At 37.3% G+C, this 20,213-nt stretch overlaps 1 long non-coding RNA gene across 1 annotated transcript in view; it reads right to left on the reverse strand.

Moving 5' to 3' along the window:
• Window positions 1–1,608: 1,608 nt before the first annotated feature.
• LOC128931798 (uncharacterized) overlaps window positions 1,609–20,213 on the reverse strand; it is a 46,258-nt gene continuing 27,653 nt past the window's right edge. Inside the window, exon 4 of the long non-coding RNA XR_008480757.2 lies at window positions 1,609–3,612. This is a non-coding gene — a long non-coding RNA (uncharacterized LOC128931798). The remainder of the gene's footprint in view (window positions 3,613–20,213) is intronic.

The following is a 20,213-nucleotide window of genomic DNA, read 5'->3' on the forward strand; positions in this document are numbered from 1 at the left end:
AGAGATAGAAGCAGTGTGTGCTATTAACAAATAGAGCAGAACAAGCCTATTGAAACTGTGTAGGAAAAGGAGCAAATAGTCTTCCAATAGATTTCAATCATGAAATATTCTTAATTTAGGGGAAAATTGCTTAAAGGTGGTATGCTAATGATCCTAATGCATTCCAGTGTTGTTACACAGCAGTATTTGTGATCTAAGTTGAGAATTTGGGGTCTTCATCTCGAACCTTTACTACATTTTTTAAAGAAATTCAGATGTGCTACTAAATGAGGAAAAGAGATCAGTGTCAAGCCTTGAGCCGACTCACAATATTTTGGAGTTGATGATCTAGGCTAAACATTATGGGCTTTTTACATTTATGCCTTTAAACACTTTAGCAACAAAATGGCCTCCTTCTTCTGCTTGCCTCTTCTTTCCCCCACCTTTAAATATCAGGAATTTCAACAAGCTGTTAATACTCCTTGATTAACTTTGGCAGATTCTAGTCTCTAAATCATTTTCATGGTGGCACATTGCATTCTAGGACATGTTATCAATTTTGTGTCCCAATGACAGTCTTGTCCTTTTCCACCTACATCCTTTTCTCTCTGCCCAAGGAGAATTGATCCTAACCGTAAAGTGGAAAACTATTTGAGGAAAGTGGCTAAAAGATTTGGGTGCTAACAAGCACAAAAATCTGAGCTCAAATAAATACCTGTGATTATGTATAGACTCAGCTACAATACAATGTCTAGTATGAACTTAGCCCTCAATTAAAATTGGAATAGGTGAAAAATAGTAGTAGTTATGTCTTTTATTGATGATGGACTTCTGTGTACCATGCCCGTTTCTAAGCAGTTGACCACACTGTTTTATTTAAGCTTCACAACACTTCATAGATAGGTGGCATCATTTCCATACTATAGCTGGAAATTGTGCACTAATAACAAAAGCAGGACCTTTGGGAGAAACTTTAAACCCAGGTGTTCCTGACTTCAGAGTCTATGCTTTTTTTACTATACCACAATGAATGAAGGAATCCAGTGACAGTTGACAGAACACAGATGTCTAGAGCTCCTTTACTCATAACAGACTGATTTGGAGGAGGCTCATCATTAATAAAATGTCTCCTTCACTGCCCTGGTTAAGATTATGATGTTGCCAGCACAGGAGTAAACTCCTCCTATGAGTCAAAGCCTCTTTTCTCCCAGATGCTACAGTGCAGACTGTTTATCTGAGATGGGACCAGAAGAACCCAGTTACATCTTTGATTGATGTAATAATCACTAAACTTCCATAAACATGAGTGGGTGAGGAAAGGCATGGAGCAAGAAGTCCTGAGAAGGATGGCCGGCAGGTTGCGCTGGGGAAAGCAAAGCAAATTATGAATGCAGGGGATCCCAGAGGAAACAGAGGTGGTGGAGTAGGGGCTACGTTACCTACTTGGACAGTTTGCTCTAGTTCAGCAGTACTAATGATATTTGCAAGAGCAGATTCAAAACTTCCCAAAATACCCAACTTTTTTTTCAAGTCACAAAATTATTAAATCTCTCTTTGTCCTCTTAAAGAAAAAAAAAAAACTTTTATTATACTGAAACATAAGTCCAGGAAAAGAGAATGCCTCGATTATTCCTTTAACAAATGTTTATTGAACACTTCTTATACGATAGGCACAGAAAGAAATTTAAAAATGAATAAGACCATCCACTTTGACAATCTATTTGAAGACATAACTACATGAACAACTTCAATATAATTCAACAGAGGTTGTACTAAAGCTTGTGCAAGGCCCTACTGGAACAAGAAGGGAGTTGCATACTTAGCCTATCTTGGAGAAATTTCACCAGAGAAAGGATGTTTGAGCTGATATCTATGTGCAAATTTCCAGAGGTGAGACAATATGTGGCTTGTTTGGAGAATAGTGTGAAAGTCCATATGCACATAGAAAGAGTTTTTAATTTATTTAAAATCATCTAACATTTACTCTTCAAAGCCCTTTACATGCATTGGCTTACTTAATCTTCAAAATGTCCAAACCAAATTTTACAGATAAGAAAACTAAGGTTTAGATAAGCTAAATAACATGTTCAAGATCTCGCTTGAACAAAACTAACACACAAACCCAGATAGCCAGGCTCTAGTGCATAAGTTCTAACCACTACCTAGCACTGCCCATACTGCTAACACATGAGGACGGAAATGTAAGTTGTGAAAGACTTTATATATCCTGCAACAGAGTCTGAGCTTGATAGTGTGTGACCACCAAAGGTTTTGAGGCAGAAAAATAACACAATCATATCGTGGTTACAGAAATGTTACTCTGGAGTCAGCATAAAGAATGGATTGGAGACCAAGGAAACTGAAAGCTAGAAAACCTGTTAATATTTTGTTTCAAAAGCACAGGCAAGACAGGCTGAGGGTTTTAATCATGGTGACAGGTCTGCATATAAAGAAAGAAAATAAAAAGATATTCAGTGGTAGTACTAACAGGGTTTGGTAACCCTGGGAACACGAGGTGGAGGGTGAGGTGAAGATCAGAGTGCAGGTTGACAGAATTTCTAGCCTGAGTAACTGGAGACATGGTGAGAATCCCTTGGTCAAGCATAACCAAAGTGGAAATGGGAGAAAGGGGAAAATTGGTTAAGGCAATTAGTAAGTTCACATTGGAGTATGTTGAGTTTGAGGTAATCCTAGAAACCCAGTACTTTAAGGAACGGTGATGCCTAGAGATATGAATGTGCTTGTCATTGTCTTGGATTTAGCTGAAGTCATGGAGGCAGGTGAACTTAGTGATGACGATAAATTTCAAGCAAAGGTGGAAGAAGGGATCCCTTACAAGGTAATCCTTGGGCATGAGATCTGAGAAGAGGAAAAGACTCAAAAACAAAGAAGGAAGGAAATGAGTAAGGGAGGAGGGAGAAAGGGAGGAAAGAAAGCAGAAGGAAAAGAAGTGAGAGAGACGGAAGGAGGAAAGCACAAAGGGAGGAAGGAAAGAAGAAAAAGTTTGGGAATAAAGAAGAAAATTTTAAGCAAAATAAAGAATCTGATCATCTTAAATTTCTGAAATATATTCTCACTCCAGGTAGAGATTTGACTTGTAATTTCCCCATATTTCATTTTCTCTTCCATTAATTTGAGTAGTACTTTAAAATATCATTATTTTAATAGCTAAATAATTTAAAGTATCTATCATTTACTATATTATTTTCAAGTAAGCAACAAAGACATCTTCTAATGTGCACATTCTCAGCCAAAGTCAATAATTCCAAAAAAGAATCTTTTTTAATGTTCTTGTTGTTGTCTTGTTGTTGTTGTCATTGTCAGCTATTTAATTAGCTTTCTCTTAATACATTTAGAACACAAATTTGTGAGGATAAATTCCATTCATCAGGGCAAACACAGATCACAAGTAACCCTGGAACTTTGCTTTTTGGTAAAATTTGTGAGTCCACAGCTTTCTGTTCAATCTTGCCCTGCTCTGTAATCTCATATTTCTCTTTTTCTGTATCAAAGATCTCACCTTCCTGGTGTCTGGGCTTCCTCAGCTTCTTATTCTTGAAGTAAACATCAGTAAGATGTTTTGGGATTTTCATATTGCATATACCGAGGTTTGTCACAGACTTCAGGGAAAACCTGAAAGCATTACAAAAAAAAAAAAACAAAAAACAAGAAACACTTCCATGTTGAATGTGCTTAGTCATTTTCTACCTTTGTTTTTCAATGAGAGCAAGTTCAGATCATTTAACAAATGGCATTGGTATGTATTTTTCAACAAAGTGAAAATTGCACCAATTAAGCAAGCACTGACACTCAATGATTCTCAGCTTGAGACTTGTCTCCACTAATTAAAAGAGATGAATATTTGTATTACTGATAAATCACTATCATTAAAAGTCATAATTTTCAAACACAAAAATGCTAGATTTTATTAGAAATACTTTTTTCAATGACATAAACATGAATCTATATGTATGAGAAAAGTATACATACTTTAACACTATGGCAAGATAAGCAAAACTTACACTTAGTATCCAAGTCTCTTCTTGTAGTGTACATGAGTCCAGAAACAACCAGAGCAGGAATCATCTGTGAGTGTCATAGCCAGCACTGGCTAATTTGATCCCAAATGCATAGCAGTGGTTTAAAAGGCGGAACCACAGAAATGAGTGACAGCTCCCTTGGTTGTCATTCCACTAGTTGGATTTCAGTGAATATCAAAACTATTGGTTATACAAGTACTACAAAGGATATTATTTCTTGCTTAAATTTTCAAATATTTTTAAATACAATTTTAAATATTTGACATAGAGCACAGGTACAGCCATATTGGCAATGTCATCAACTTAAGTGGTCTGGCAGCTATAGCAGGTTGTCATCACTCATATAATATGATCTGATTTATGTGTTTAAAGGACCACGAGCTTCTGTGTGGAGAATGAAGTGAAGGCAAGTCAGAGAATCCAGTAGGAGGCTCTTCTTGTACTGGTACAGAAAAGATGATGGCATAAACTAAGAGTGGGAGGTGGAAATAAAAAAAGGTAGACAGATAAAATAAAAAATATTTTTATTTTGTTTGTTTGTTTGTTTTTTGAGACAGAGTCTCACTCTGTTGCCTAGGCTGGAGTGCAGTGGCATGATCTCAGCTCACTGCAGCCTCCGCCTCCCAGGTTCAAGCAATTCTCCTGCCTCAGCCTCCAAAGTAGCTGGGACTACAGGCATGCGCCACCATGCCTGGCTAATTTTTGTATTTTTAGTAGAGACAGTGTTTTGCTAGGCTGGTCTTGAACACCTGACCTCAAGTGATCTGCCTGCCTCGCTCCCCCCGGCCCAAAGTGCTGGGATTACAGGTGTGAGTCACTGCACCTGGCCCAGATTGATGGTATTTTTTATAGTCAACTGTGCATATGTGTTAATTGACTGGATGTAAGAAAGCAAATCACTGAATAGGGAACAGCTGGATAAATGGGATGCTGCTTTCTGAGATGATAAGAGTTGTATGAGCAGGTATGGGGGAAAACTTGTGTAAAGTTTGAGATGCTTACTAGACATTCAGAGTCTAGTGAGAGTCTGAATGTCCCTAGCAGAGATGTCAATTCTCTCCTACCTTAGGTATTGATGATAGTAATTTGGAGAATTGTTGTGTAGCATAGAAATAATGTATTTAACTCACCTAGCAGACTGGCTAGGTTACAACAGATGCTTAAAAGCAGTGACTATGTTTGTTATCATTGGAAATGCACAGAAAGTGGGAAATGTTATTGGGACTAGTAGTTGAGAACAGTCAGCAATATTGATTTAGATTTTTTTAATCACCTGCATAGCATAAGTTCCAGTCAATATACCTTTTGAACACCTACCATACCCCAGGTATTGTACTAAGTCTTAGGAATAGATATAAGACTGACAAAGACAGAATCTCTCCTTTCACAAAACTTGGGGCAAATTACAGAGAGAATGGAATGCTCAAAGGGCAGAAATTAGAGGAAAAAAAAAGAAAAGACTGCAACTTGGTGGATACTTTGTCAAACATGCAAGAAGAAAGAGGAGCCAACAGAGGAAGCAACTACAAACAAGGAAAGAGACAACCAGTATCACAAAACCTAGACAAGCTTGGAGATGTTGCCGCAAGAGGAGGGGTGTGCTTCAACAATGGGGAGTTGATCAACAAAGTTACCTAGAAAGAAAGTGAAAGATGAATCAAAGCTAAGAAAATGTCAGATTACAGGCAACTTTCACCATCTGTATGTACAGTGAAGAGATCAGAAACTAGATTGCCTAGGACAAATGACAAAGCAGTTATTAAGTAGTGTCCTCTGGGACAAAGAATGTATCATAGCAAAAGTTTGGCAGGATAAGGAGAGAAAGAAATAAGTACAGCTCTCATATAGCAAAACCTAATACTTAAGACTCAAGAATATTAAGGACACAGATGAAAGATTTTCATCCTAACTCTGTACCTGAGAGAATCTTAACATTGAGCCAAGATCACTTTATTTACATAGGTGATATAATTTATCTGTCTATACATACATATACACAATTAAGGATCTCTTTTAATCAATTTTCTTCACCTTATAAGGAAATTAGACCAGTGTCGCATAAATTCATGATTATAATTTCAAAAAGAACATCAAATGTTATGTTCTCCTACTTAAGCTTTTCCTTCCTAGTAATACATCAGAGTAATGTTTTACTGCAAATTTAAGAGAGCCGTAGAATGCTGATTCTTTATTCCTGGTTTCAATATTAACTGATGCATGTCTCTGGACAAACAACGGAACCTTTACAAGTTTCTATTTTCTTACTTATAAAAGATGGTAGGAAATCTCCTTCATATTTAAAAAAAAGGGGGGGGTGGTAAAACTGTCTTTAAGGTATGTAGAAGAAGAACCATTCCAAGCATTTAAAAATTAAGGAAAGTCCTCATTTGAAAAGCAGTAAGCCCGATAATCCCAGGTTTTAGATGCTGGCATAAAGACAGACATGGTCAGGTTGGTAGCCTGATTCACTGCTGGGTGAGGTCACATCAGAATAGAAAGAAAAAATGACACAACTCAATGTGCAGAAACGTACATAGCCATGGTCCCCAAATCACTAACAGGAAAAATCTAGGTTGATGTTTCTACCATTAATTGAGTTATTAGTTTATATAACTAATTGGGTCACAGATTCGATTTAACATGCACAACTGGTTCATAAAGATATATAAAGATATGCTCATTTTCAGCTAAAGATAGATAGGCAGATTACTATTGTTTCTAATGATTATATTAAATATTTTAACAAACAATATTAGCCAATTGGATGTTTACTCTGTGCCAGACACTTCTAAACACTTTGCATGTGTTAATTCAATGCTCACAGCCATATGAGGTAAGTCCTGTCATAACCCCCATCTTTTGTTTTTCTTTTTTATGGAGACAGTCTTACTCAGCCACTGAGGCTAGAATGCAGTGGCTCCATCTCACTGCAACCTCTGCCTCCCAGGTTCAAGCAATTCTCCTGCCTCAGCCTCCTGAATATCTAGGACTGCAGATAAGCATCACCACACTCAGCTAATTTTTTGTATTTTTAGTAAAGACGAGGTTTCACCATGTTTACCAGACTGGTCTCGAACTCCTCACCTCAGGTAATCCACCCACCTCGGCCTCCCAAACTACTGGGATTACAGGCCTGAGCCATCATGCCCAGCTCACTCATCTTATAGGTAAGTAAGTTAGACATAGAGAAAGTTAAGTAATTTATTCAAGTTTATCCAAAAAGTAATGGGCAGTCCTAGAATTTGAACCCAGGTGGTTTGGCTCGTGATATTTTACCTTAACCATCACTCCATACTCTCTGCTATAAATATATATCTGCCCCCTACTATATTGTTAGCATTGTACTGTGCACTGTGGCCCAATAGTGAACAAGGTAGACTGGGTCCTTGCCTTCATGGACCTTCTGAAATAGTAGAAGATATAGACAAATAAGCAGTTGAAACACAGTATGCTAAATGTTATAATAAAGGAGAGATAGTGTCCCTTGGAAGCACTTAGCAAGATCACAAGTTACGTATTTTTGGTAGGAGAGGATATATCAGGGAAGAGTTCTTTGATGCAATAAACAATGGAAAGATGAGTAAGTGGTCACCAGGAGAAAGGAAGTTGGAGATAAAAGGATGAAGCGGGGAGTGAAAGAGTAAGAATGTCCAAGGAAAAGAGCGAGCATGGAGCCTGACTTGAAAAAGATATTCATGCTTACATATTTGGAGAAAAAAGAGAGGAGGTGGGAGATGAAATTAGAGATATGGGCAGAAGCCATATCCCATATGGATTTATACCATGTTTAAAGTTTTGGTTTCTATCCTAAATCCAAAAACCATGACACCAAATGATGTTGGAAGAGAAAATGAAATGATGTACAAAGATCATTATGGCTATTGTATGGAGCCTGGATAGCAAGAGGACAAGAATAAAGGCAGCAGGGCCAGTTAGCAAGTGAGTGCCATTGGGGAAGTAAAGGGTACTAATAGCGGCCTGATCTAAGGGGGTGGCAATGTGGGAATATGAGAAGGACAAATTTAAGAGGTATTGAGGCAGGAAGCACAGAACCCAGGGACAGTTTTAAGGAGGAGAAGTACAGAAAGGGCTGTCAGGATTCACTACATTGACAAATGTTAGGTGGTCTTTTGTTTCGTTCTGTTTTGTTTTGTTTTCTAGCAGGGCACAGCTTTCTGCTGTAGAAGTGGAGGATCCAAATAGCTGAATTTAAGCAAGATTGGCATTCTGCGGGTGTGTGAAATGCTGAAACACATTGGGGGAAGTTGCTGGAAAGCGAACAATTAAAAGAATAGAGTATAAAACCTAATTTAAGTAGGGAAAAAGAGAGGTAAGTTAAAAGGTAAGGGGTTCAAGATATTGGAGGTCCTTCTTAGGCTGCAGAAGAGATGACAGTGAGTGAGAAAAGAAAAATATATGGATTGTGGTCAGCAAATTGAGATGTTGAAACATCAGAGTTGGAGCAGTTCAATAGTACACAAGATCTAAAGTGAGGCCAAAGTGATGACATGACCTATGATAACACCATGGGTCTAAATAGTGAATAGTAACTAATGGAGAATGGAGAAAAATATCAAACACAGAAAGGGTATCACCATAAAGTCAATGGGATGTCAGATCAGAGAAGAGGTACACAGGTGAATGGGGAAGCATATTGGAAATAAAAGATGTGTATATCTGCTCTTCCCTCCCTTCCTTTGCCCTCCTTCTTCCTCCAGTGAATGAGGTTTGGTGATTTGATTGCTCTCAGCAGTAGCACAAAAACTATTTTTACCTAATATCCAGGCACTGAGAATCAAAAAGCCCAAAACCCAGTGTTCCTAGCCTGTTCTCATGAAACCTGAAGAACCCATGCTACCACTTAAGGCTGCAGACTTGTGAAACACTGTGGTTTCTGCATAAGACATACAGTTGCATAAATCACAAAGGTCTTTATGCAATCATTCATTCAAAAAGTATTTATTGAGCACCAACTATGTGCCAAGCATAGAGTACAGAGCAGGAGAGATGTCATCCTATCTAGTAAGAAGCTCAGACCTTGTCTCCAAAGATTTATAAAACAACCATTCCAGCCTGCAGGGTAAAGAATCATGCCGGTGTAAGTCGAAGAAAAGACACCACACTGGCAATGAAACTGGTCAATTAATAAATAAATCTCATCTGTAAGGATTTTTTGTGTAGAAATAAATTACCCACTTCTCACTATTCTTTTCTTGCACTATTACCTTGAAAAATATAAATTGGACAGTGTAAACATGCAAAACTGTTGGCAGCAGGAGAAAATTTTTCTATTTTTCTTTTTTTTTAATTTAATTTGTTTTTATTTTACTTTAGGTTCTGGGGCACATGTGCAGGTCACGCAGGGCTGTGGCATAGGTGCATACACAACCAGGTGGTTTGCTGCCTCTCTTCCCCCTTCATCTATAACCAGCATTTCTCCCCATGTTATCCCTCCCCACCCTCCCCCACCCCCGCTGTCGCACCCCTAGCCCCCAACCCCCGCTACCCCCAGTGTGTCATGCTCCTTTCCCTGAGTCCATGTGTTCTCATTGTTCAGCACCTGCCTATGAGTGAGAACATGTGGTGTTTGGTTTTCTGTTCTTTTGTCAGTTTGCTGAGAATGATGGTTTCCAGATTCATCCAAGTCCCTACAAAGGACACGAATTCATTGTTTTTTATGGCTGCATAGTATTCCATGGTGTATATGCACTACATTTTCTTTGTCCAGCCTATCATTGATGGGCATTTGGATTGGGTCCAGGTCTTTGCTATTGTAAACAGTGCCACAATGAATATATGTGTGCATGTGTCTTTATAATAGAAAGATTTATCATCCTTTGGGTATATACCCAGTAATGGGACTGCTGGGTCAAATGGAATTTCTATTTCTAGATCCTTGAGAAATCGCCACAGTGTCTTCCACAATGGTTGAACTAATATACACTCCCACCAACAGTGTAAAAGTGTTCCTATTTCCCCACATCCTCTCCAGCATCTGTTGTCTTCTGATTTTTTTAATGATCACCATTCTAACTGGCGTGAGATGATACCTCAATGTGGTTTTGATTTGCCTTTCTCTAATGACCAATGATGATGAGCATTTTTTCATATGTTTGTTGGCCTCATATATGTCTTCTTTTGAAAAGTGTGTGTTCATATCCTTTGCCCACTTTTGAATGAGTTTGTTTGTTTTTCTTCTTGTATATCTGTTTTAGTTCTTTGTAGATTCTGGATATTAGCCCTTTGTCAGATGGATAGATTGCAAAAATTTTTTTCCAATTCTGTTGGTTGTTGGTTTGCTCTAATGATTGTTTCTTTTGCTGTAAAGAAGCTCTGGAGTTTAATTAGATCCCATTTGTCTATCTTGGCTTTTGTTGTCATTACTTTTGGTGATTTAGTCATGAAGTCCTTGCATATGCCTATGTCCTGGATGGTTTTGCCTACATTTTCTTCTAGAATTTTTATGGTGTTAGGTTTTATGTTTAAATCTTTAATCCATCTGGAGTCAGTTTTAGTGTAAGGTGACAGGAAGGGGTCCAGTTTCTGCTTTCTGCACATTGCTAGCCAGTTTTCCTTTTCTAAAAACAAATATATTAAGCGCAGGAGAAGAATCATAAAACTGTCTATGTAACACAAATAAGTCAAAATTTTAAGTAAATAACTAGTCATATATATAATATAAAACCCCTAATAATTTAGATATGAGACCATATTTGTTTTAACTCTTCCCCAATAACAAGTAGAAGATATCCAACCCACAACAGTCACAGAAAAAGCTAGTCCTTTTTTTCATTTTCAAAAAAAACAATCACCCTGAAAATTGTTTACTAGTAGAATGATTCAAATTCCTCTTCCCCATTGATAGTGGATTGTATTTTAGTAAATTTATAAACATACGGCTTATTAAAATGTTTAGTCTCAGTAAAGCCTACAGAACATCAAAATAATTTTAATGCCAAATAGATCACAAGAGAAAGCAAAATGATTTTTAGCTACTATACCAACATAGCTACAGTACTCAGCTTAAAGCTATAGGAACAGATGTAACGTGTTCTCTACCTGCCTGCTTATCATCTTGTTTGCCAAAATCCAACTTGAGCACATTATTTTACATCAGGCTAACATCATTTTAGCAGACTAAGACTTGGCCTACATGTTACTGAATAAAGTATATGGCATCTGTGGTCTTCAAAGAAATAATAATGAGCAAGAATCTCACATACGTGTGTATGCATTTATGATTTACATATATACAGACTTATCACACACCCCGAATAGAACATAGATTTCTTTCAGCGACAGCAAGAACTCAATGACCTACCCACTAGCATGGCTAAAATATTAAACCACTAGGTAGTTTTATGTGAACTTGAGCTTGATTGTTTCTTAGTTATGCTTCAGAACCTCATCATCATGTGCATGCAATTTCTACAGAAGCGGAAACATGGATGCTGTGGGTCAGTGAGCATTCCTTTCCTGGGTGCTTCTGAGATGAAGCCCCACGATTAACACAGGGCCCTTAATGATGGGCGGGGTACTAAGCATTCCAAGATTGGCCTGGATTCCTGCCAGAAAGGAGAGAAAGGGGTCTTTGTATGTGGACATCTGAAGGGCGGGCATAAACATGTTAGTTGATACTTAACACCCAAAACCAGTGCCAAAACCGTTAGCTCCCCTCAATAGCCTACTCTGGTTTCAACTGTCCGTGACAATGGAACAGCCACCTCAATATACAAAACTTGCTCTTTAAACATCCTCTAAGGAATTCCCAAAATAGCAGCTGTTAGAAGCAAATAGACTCTAATTCATTGACATATGCAGACCTTTTAATGTTTTTCTGGTGACGTTTCCATTTTTTTTTGTACCTACGCCATCTATGCATTTTTAATAATTACCTTGTAGATTACGTATGCAATCCCTCCAAGCACTTGAAGAAGGAGCCCCGGGATTCATTGTCAGATGAAATTGTTAGCTTTTACAGCAAGAGGCCCAGCTAATTTATGCAAGGAATTTTTCATACGTTTTTCCTCTGCTCTCCCTTCCCTGCTGTCCTTGTGCCTTTCTTCCTCGGTACATTAAGAGATTCTGATGTGCCTGCAGCAACATCCCCCGGTGGTGGCTGACTGTGGAGATGGCAGCCACACTACCCCGCAGAGGAGCCAGGCCATGTGGGCCGCCTCAGCAGAGCGTGCTCCCTCAGAATCCCCTCTGGGATCCCCCTTCCACCAGAGCTGAATCTAATCTCACACCTTCAATAACTTTTGTGGGCTCAGTTTAGTTTCTGGCAGACAGTTATCTGTGTTACATAAATTCCACACGAAAAGTAAGCAACCTTCTATCTCTAGAGAACCATTGGCCAGGCAAGTTACTGCTGCAGAGGCAGCTCCAGAAACTTCGGCTTATAAGTGGCCATGTGCAGCCGGATAAGAGAATAAAATGGTGTATTTGTAGTGCAAAGGGCTTTGATTCCCCTCTCCCCAGGTTTATTCACGCAAAATATTAATAGTAACTCTACATTAAGAGGCCACTGGGATATACATATGTGTGTGTGTGTGTGTGTGTGTGTATGACAATCCAATAGATGACAGATGGTTAATACATTTTTAAATGAACCAGGATATAACTCTGAAATGTCAGTTTTCAACAAGCAGCTTGAATGTGTCTAGTACAGGACATTAGCATCAATGTGGATGCTTATTTAGGAAGGCAAAATCCTTGCAAATATCAGCAGCTCTAAATAGATAATTATTCCTAATGAGGAAATCATTTAATGGGTACAACTACAAAACATATTAAATGTGAAACTGTTTAATATATTTATAAAACTAAGTCTCTCCAAGAATACATATAATAGTGTTTAAATTTCAATATGATAATACATAACTTGGATATTACTAAGATGCAAAACTTTATTACTCTTAACTACCTTTAATAATTTTTTAATCATCAAACACCACAATTGCTTTATGGAGTGATATTGTTTGGGAGAATTTTTGTTCAATAAGCTCCTTTCTTTATTTATATTAGAATAATATACAATGAGAAATGACAAACTTTTGGTTCAACTTTGAATTCTGGTAAAGGTGAAAGCAGACATTACAAACTTAACAAGTCTTTTGTGTGACCTAATTGCATTAGAATATATTAGCAAGGTTGCATAGTGTAGGTTTTATGTTCCATTAGAAAGGTCATCACCGATTTGGGTTGAATCGTTAAAGATAGGAGACCACATTAGCAGAGTGCTCTTCCAGGGGCTGAAGGATGAATATACTTTGCTTCATTAGAATTATCTCATTGTAATGCAGTATTCTAATTTTACATTAGGAAGAGTAATAGGAAAGCTCTGAACCCCTGGTTTCCATATTTCTCTTATGATAAACCTGTGGGTAATTGCACCATGCCATTGTTTTTCCATAACATAAACCTAATATGGTAAAAGAAGCCAACCTATCTGTTTTTCTGATTATAATCAAAGATATCAGCTCCATGACATGCTAAATCATAGACCTTATCCTATTTTTTTAGCATTTGAATTGCTGTGTTAAAAGGTCTTATGCTATTTTAAAACAGCACAATTTTAAATTCCAGAGTTATTGAATCAAATACATTAAAAGATGTCTATGTATAAATCTTAAATGTTTTTATGGATTTTACAAAAACATAAGCCTTAATAATCTTCAACTGGTGTTACTTATAATTACTTCAGAAGGAAATTTTAGTTGCTCTATTTCTATCAATAATGGCAAAGAGACATAAATGTAGCTGGTGATTCATTCAAGTAAGAATTTTGTTAGTATCCTTAATATCTGCAAAAAGAATAACAAACTATCCTGTCATTTAACCTTCAGATTACATGGGCAGACCCTTGTGTTTGACTCTTTTCTGTTACAAAGAAGAAAAATATGCAGATTATCTTATATAATGAGCTTCACTGTAAGGTTGCCAAGAGAGTAAGGAAGCACAAAAAAACTTGTAAAGAAGCTGAACATCACTTATGATGCCACTACAGTGTCGAAAGCTCCACAGCATCTCCAGGGATCTGCCATTTGTGTGCCTCAGTTTCCTTCTCCTCTGTTTCATGACTTCTACTTGTCTGCTTTCAGGGCATCTCCACACTTTAGAGCCACTCTTTTGGTCTCCACCTCTTTTTGCATATTTTCAAGTCAACCACCCTAAGAGCAAAGATGGCCATTGGAGTAATTAATCCTCATCCAGGTTATAACAACCATAAAAGAAGACATTCTTCTCAGGCTGTCTTAAGTGCTGACCTAGAATATGGCCTTTAACTCAGTTACTGACCCAGGCCCAACTCTGGCTGTTACCATAGTAGCAAGGTCACATGACAAAGCAGTAAATGTTTATACAAGGAACTACCTGCTTATAAAGGGACTATAGATGTGAGGTGAGCACCCAAAGCATAGTGAGCATTCGTAACCTCAATACACAACACAGAATACCTCACCAGAAAATACAGCCTCAAACTGCCTACCATCCACAGGAGAAGAACTGAAAGGACTTGCTAGCTGTCCATTTCTCTAGATCAGTAGTCCCCAACCTTTTTGGTAAGGAGGGAGCAAAGGGTAGAGGGGGCCTGGGGGATGTTTTCGGGATGAAAAACCTCAGATCATCAAGGTATTAGATTCTCATAAAGAGCGTGCACTAGATCCCTTCATGTGCAGTTTACAATAGGGTTCCTGCTCCTATGAGAATCTAATGCCACCGCTGCTCTGCCAGAAGATAATGCTCAGGTGGTAATGCTGGCTCGCCCACTGCTCATCTCCGTCTGTGCACCAGGTTTCAAATGGGCCATGAACTGGTACTGATCAGCAACTGGGGGGTTGGGGATCCCTGCTCTAGAGGGACCTAGGTGCATATCAAAAACTCGCATTAGTGCCATGTTGTCTTCATGGAATTGCTTAAACTGGACGATGTTTTTTGTAGTTTACCCTTAGCTTTCATATTAACTGAGAGAGAAAAAAAAAAAGCCTTGTTTTTGGAAATCTTTTATTTCATTGGCTACAAGAATATTATTGAGAGCACCATTCAGGCCCTCCTTATATGAAGCTGTATGAAAGAAAGTTCTTTTAGGGCTATGCATGATGAATAGTTTTATGTGCCCTGGAGAAAGTATTTGTTTGCTCATCTTGAACAATTACCCAATTCTGCCTTTTCACTTAGGCCACTAGGAAGCTTTAAACCTTAATATATAGAGCACAGCTATAATTATGCCCCATCTTGTTTTTGATCTTGACTCTTTTTCTAATTCCTATTTTCTTAAGTCTATTTTTAATATTTTATATTTTACCATTCTTCATGTAAATCAGATCTCTTGAGAAAATTAAGCATAATAAATAATATTTTTGAAAGACACATATGGCAAATCAGCCTAAAACACAATAACAGAACATGATATTTTATCCTATCGTGCTAAATTTCTGAGACAGTCACAAAGATCCCCTGATATCTGTCTGTTCCATTGAACTAAGAATTTAGTTTAAAACCACCTTAGAGGAATACCTGATTATAAAGAACCATTGTAAATATCAGAAGCAATTTTATACATAAAAAATGTCACAAGTATTCAAACTCTATATACTTTGAAAGATCAATTTAAATAATCATAATTAGTACCTAATCCTATAAAATGTATAGTCAACACCATTTCTAATGGAAATCTTGCTGAGGAAAATATTATACAGAAATAAAAAAAAAACAGATTAAAACTGACTACATAGTATTGCTATAAATAGGAAGATATACATTGCCCATATTATGCTAATAAAAGGGAGGGGGAAATAATCAGCATGACTAGGAGCCTTTCTTGTTTAAAAAAAGAAAGAAAGCTTAAAATGCTTCAAAATCCTATTTCTAGTGTTGTTTCTATAGATTAAAGCTAGAGTTAATAAATAATTTTTATTTTTAATTTAAGAAGGATATGCTGTAGGAAAAAATGTTTATTACAGTCTCTGCATCTCCAGTGTCCTGAATAATCGTTTGTCTGCTACTACCTAATGTTCTATTTTTTTAATTTAATTTAATTTAATTATTCTTTATTTTACTTTGAGGCGGAGTCTCACTGTGTCACCTAGGCTGAAGTGTAGTGGAGCAATCTCAGCTCACTGCAACATCCACCTCCTGGGTCCAAGCAATTCCCCTGCCTCGGCCTCCCAAGTAGCTGGGATTACAGGCACCCACCACCATGCCCAACTAATTTTTTAGTAGAGACAGGGTTTCACCAACTTGGCCAGGCTGCTCTTGAACTCCTGACCTTAGGTGATCTGCCCACCTCGGCCTCCCAAAGTTAATGTTCTATTTAACCCTAACCACCGTTGATCTCCACAAAGAGTTCCCAGTCAAATGTGTCCAGAATTATACCAGCTGCAGGTCTAACAACAAAAACTTTCTCAAATTGAACTAAGCAGTCATTTTTGTGTTACCTTTTCAAACATGGTCCCTTTATATCTTACACACACACACACACACACACACACACACACACACACACACACTTCCTGTTCTTCTTCCAGACAAACTAAGATAATTTGCTACATCAGTAGATCTAGGTGACATGCTACCTTACAAAATTGAACAAGAATAATAAAAATAAAAAGAAATTTTCATTCAAGGCAGAAGAATGTTTAAAGTGACAAAAGAGACTCCCAAGTTTTATATATCTCTCTAGTGAAGGTGAAAATCATGTTAAATACCAAATACACTTGTCTAATTACATCAGGAAATACTGTTCTGTGTTTGCTAATGAAATGTGATGTTGCTGTATTCACAGAGAGCCAAAACAAAGTGAAGATATAACATTCTAATTACAAAAAGGCACTTGGTAAAATGGTTGTATGCTTTGAACTGTAATAAAAATTAATAAAATTATGTAAATACAAACAGTTACTGAAAATGTGGCACTCTAATTTTAGAAAAGCCATAGAACATAATGACTTAAGGAACTTCAAACCATTTTTAACCTCATTCAGTTCACAGAGAAGACTAATGAGAAAATGTTTGTCTAAAAGGCTAATATTTGTTTTAATATATTTACTTCATTGCTCTAAGTATGAAAGCCACCCCATATTCTTTTGGCAGTAAGGACAAAATTCTAAGTAAATGAATATGTAAGCACAAATTTCCCATCCCCAAGCATTTTGCAATCTTCCAGCTAAGTTACCACTGATGCATTCATAAATGTCTTAATGGCCTTACTATGTAGAATTCTGTTATAATGCAGGAGCCAGAGGACACACAGAACTCCCTTACTGTATGCTTTCCAAGTTAAAGGAAAAGAAATGCACCACATATCACTATGTACACAGAGAACATTATTTGATCTCCATGATCAAATCCATGCTATAACCAGGTGCCTTGCAATAGGTTATTATCATACCTGGCACTTACTGATTCTCCACAGTAGGCTTTGTTCTGTACTAATTTTTCATCCTGGAATCTCTATATAGCATTCATGTTGACTCAAGAAATGCAGTGTCTTTAAAATTAAACTTAGGAATATATGTTCTATTAAATTTTCCTATAATTTAAACATGAAACTCATTATTAAAATTCATATAGCCTATCTCTACATTTTAATTCTTTAAAATTAATATTTTCATTAACTATGACAGAGATTGGTGAAGTGATAAGCTTTCTAACTTTCACCACTTAACAGTATCTTGTTCAAGAAGTGAATATGGCTCTAAACCAAATAAGCAATTTTAAAACTCTTCAAATGTTGTGTCTCTGAACGACCTGAATAAATACCATATTCTTTACTAACAATCTTCAATGATAAATGTAGTTATTCGCAATACACTTATTCAAGGAGGTATAAAGGGAGCAGAGATAATTTAAAAGGTCCCTACTTGCTGTAGTATGCAGGAAAAAAATACTACTTCAAGTCTGAAAATATATAATGGAGAGTATATCTTCCATTTGCTTCTGATTACTTTTTGTAATCTACTGGGAGTTAATAGAAGAGCACATATCTTCTGTACTTCTATAGAAGAAGTCTCCCCAAAGGTAGGTGTAAGAATTAAATCATCTGCAGAGTATGCGAATTTACTCTGGTAAAATTGCTACAAATATACAGTCAAAATTGTCAGTATAATTTTGTGAATGAAAATTGGAAAGATTTTATTTTCAGTCACTTTTAGGATGTGAGTTTGTCAACAATGAAGGACCTATTTAATCCATAAAAATATATCATTTATTTTGCTTTTAACATGGATCTTTAAAAAGAACACTTCAAATAGCTAATATACTGAAACAAAATGGGAGTAGTATTTAAAACAGCCAGATTAAGCATCTAAATAATAAATATTACATGGCACTGCACATCTGTTCTTTGTAGTGTTTTCTAGTAATGCAGCATAGTGCAGCATTTCAGCAAACCAATTCAAACATGAGGATTGCTACAGAGCAAAAGCTCTTGTCACTGTTTGTGATTGTCTAATGGTATATGGTCCAATCATAAAGGGCAGCTGACAGGCTGGTATAAAAAATGAATTTTCTTCTTCCTCCTGACACATCAGGGTAAGGCCCCCTGCTGCAATGCAGAAAATCTTTTATGCAAAAAGAATACACCATCTTTCAACACACGATTACTATTCAGAAGATTCTGACTAGGTTTTTTTTTTGGTGCATTTTTAAAAATACTCATACAAAATTGCACAAAGAGAAAACTGGATCTGGGCTTATGCCTTATCTCCCATAGTTAGTCATTCTGTGACCTGGTGCAAATTATCTTTTTTCTCAATACCTTCATTTCCCCATCTTTGAAATGGGGATGATGATAATAATAAAATATCGTTCATTTCCTAGAATAAAATGAGAATTTATTAGTATTTTAGTGTCAAGGAAACAACGTTATCTTTACAAACACTTAAAGAAATAACAATTATACCAAAAGTCCTAATCTAAAGTAAATTGAACATATTGCACAATATACCATTTTAAATATTTTATATATGTTTCCTCAAATGTAAATATTTTCACTCTCCTTGTCACAAAGAGCTCAAAAAGCAAGCCAAGTGGATAAGTCCATGGAAGAACACAGTGCCTGTAAATGAAAACGAATATTTATCATCTATAAACTATGTGTTAAGCATGTTGGTAAATACTTTACATTTATTTTCTCATTTAATCCTCACAACTTCTCTATGAAGTAAGCACTACTATTAATTTCATTTTCTAAATGAGAAAACTGAAGCCTAGAGAATTTTTAAAAATTGTCTCCTAATTAAAATAGCTATGGGCAGGAGAATGTCTTGAACTTCTTAAGAATTCCAGTAGTCAAGCCAGAGTCCACCCCAGGCTGCACTGTCAACCACTGTGCTATGTGATATTTATTCACTTGATGAGATAGACAATATTTATGGGAAAGATGAGAGGGTGAAACAATGAGGAGTTTTTTGAGCTGGAGAAGAGGTAAGAGATTGATGCTCACCCAGGACAGGCAACCCCATCATCTCAATAAAGCACAATTGGAGAGTGACTCCAAGAGAAGAGAGACATTTAGGTGAGCGGAGAGGCAGATGGGGAGGGTTCGTCAGAGCAGGCAGCAGGTTTCATGGGCCTCAACTAAATTGGTCTGAGACTTATGAAGAAATGGGGAAAGGGATTGGGCAGGTGGGGTTCCCCTGGGAGAGTCAAGTACGATTATGCCAATAATAGAGGGAAGGCAGAGGTTAGGAGGCAGGCTGGAGGCACGCTAGTCACCTGGGAAAGGAACCTCTGAAGGAAAGAGGTACTAATGAATGTGATTTATGTGAGTTCATGTTCATAAGGCTGTATAAATGCAAGTTGTTATTGCTTGAGGAGTCTTAAATTCACCAGAAGGAAAGTGTTACATAAGAGAGACATAGGAATAAGATATTCTGTGCAAATTAACTGAGGCTGCCACTCTGTGGCTAAGAGCATCCTACCTCCAGCTGAGGATCCCATTACCTAGTCTGAGATGGTTGGGGAATAGATTAGTGGTACTTTGAAGAGGTGGGGAGAGAAATCTCCAAAGTACACTCTGTCAGAGACAGAGGTGCTGCTGGAGTTTTTTTGTTTTTAAGACGGAATTTCGCTCTTGTTACCAAGGCTGGAGTGCAATGGCGCATTCTCGGCTCACCGCAACCTCCGCCTCCTGGGTTCAGGCAATTCTCCTGCCTCAGCCTCCTGAGAAGCTGGGATTACAGACACGCACCA

This window comes from Callithrix jacchus, chromosome 4 (assembly GCF_049354715.1).
Source record: "Callithrix jacchus isolate 240 chromosome 4, calJac240_pri, whole genome shotgun sequence".
NCBI classification, from domain to species: domain Eukaryota; kingdom Metazoa; phylum Chordata; class Mammalia; order Primates; family Cebidae; genus Callithrix; species Callithrix jacchus.